The following is a 1,802-nucleotide window of genomic DNA, read 5'->3' on the forward strand; positions in this document are numbered from 1 at the left end:
TAAACAATCCAAACTTTGCATGCTCTATGTGTGGGATTGGAAAGATATAATACTTCTAACAAGCCAACACTTATGTATAATTTATCTTAGTTTCGTCATAGTTTACCGCATAATAAAAAAATCGACCAATACGAAGAATCAACTACGACATGCAACACATCAACAACCAGCACAAAAATCATATAAACAAAACGACATCCAACAACGATGAAAAAAAAATGCCCCTGCAAATAAAATCACATTTTTTTATCAATCACAACCATTAGATATTCTACTGCAAGTTTTTCTTTAATTTCCATCACATCATCAAATGCATTCAGAAAATTTCGACAAAACCAGCCAAAAGAAAAAAAAAACTATAACTCACCAAATCATTGTTTGGACTCGACCACAATCCAATAACTCTGAACTTCGCCAGTATAAAAGAAATTAAAACTTAAAATTATAAAACCAACTGGTAGCTTAATTCAAAGTATGATCCAATTTACTGAGTTCAAATTAAAAAATGATAAAACAATAACTATTTTCAAAATTAACAGTCTTAACGGAATTTGCCTAAATTATTATAGTATCACAGGGATTTCATCGCGATTTTGGATCTAAAACTTTACACATTCAACTGGGGCAGCATCTGTTTTTCGACATAGCAGCTGAAAAACCTCCCATGAGAAAATAAATTGCTAGCAAAAACTTTCCATTGCAGAACCTGAACAAACAGTGGCCGAAGCATTTGCAGAAATCGACAAGAGATCCCGTGAGAGACTTGAGCACAGATGAAGCTGGTTCGCCTCATTATGGCGGCTGATAGTTGGGTCAGTGCTGATTGGCAATTATAACTCTGGATAAAATCTCTTCATCCGATTAGCCTCGAGGGTGGGGAAACTCGACGGAGTGTGTTGGCTTCTGCAAATTGTTGTGAGGTTGGAGGCAAGAGGATAGCCGTTGTTTGACGAGATTGAACCAGGGCTGCCTTTCCGCGATTTCCACTTTATCCGTACGGTTTTAAGTTCTTAACACGAATCACAATATAGAAAACCTAGATCAGTGCAACGAATTAGAGAATTGGAAAATTCAAAGCCAAACACAATTCCAATATATTTTTTTATCAAACACCCAATTAGGGTACACGATTCAACCATTTCACCATGCGAAACGAAAAATTCAAAACCCCAGTAAAAAAAAATTGAAACTTTGGAACTATCCCACAACGGAGTATTCACCTCATTCTTCTTTTCAGACATTTCGTTAAAGAGACGCAAATCCATCTCCACATTTTTGCAATTGATACAACCTTGAATAATGAAACCCACATGATTATGTCTTTCCTCGAAATGTGGAGTGCTTCAATCAATCTAAACTTTTCAACATAGGAAGAAATCATCTTTGATTTCTGGGCAAGAAGAAGTCGATGCTGGGGATTTTGGGTTTGGGGAAGAAGATTTGTGAGATTTTAATTTTATTTGACGTGTAAGTTTGTTAATTAACTATTATTATTATATAATATATCTGAATGAATGTTTTAATTTATTAATTTAAATTTATAAGGTTAATTAAGTAAATAACATAAAGTACGATGTGTGTACGAACGTGTACGATGTGTGTTTCCTGGGTTCGTACATTAATATTTAAATTATTGTTGTCGTACTAGGTCGTACTAGGTCGTACAAAAAAATCAATGGATCAGATTAAAACTTATCAATTTTGTACGCACCAGATTAAATATCTTACGGTCCGAGAAGTACAGCCCTCTCGGACCCTAGACAACCCCCACTTATAATACATGATTTGTTAAATTAAGAAAG

General features: G+C 34.7%; 1 long non-coding RNA gene across 1 annotated transcript; it reads right to left on the minus strand.

Moving 5' to 3' along the window:
* Positions 1 to 420: 420 nt before the first annotated feature.
* On the minus strand, positions 421 to 1,511 carry LOC148770238 (uncharacterized). The gene is made up of 2 exons (XR_016031574.1): positions 1,221 to 1,511; positions 421 to 1,036 (listed from the first exon to the last, which is right to left on the minus strand). It is a non-coding gene; the product is annotated as an uncharacterized LOC148770238 (long non-coding RNA).
* Between the last annotated feature and the right edge of the window lie 291 nt (positions 1,512 to 1,802).

The sequence above is a fragment of the Erythranthe guttata genome, chromosome 6 (genome assembly GCF_056151865.1).
Source record: "Erythranthe guttata isolate IM_541 chromosome 6, IM_541, whole genome shotgun sequence".
Lineage (NCBI taxonomy): Eukaryota > Viridiplantae > Streptophyta > Magnoliopsida > Lamiales > Phrymaceae > Erythranthe > Erythranthe guttata.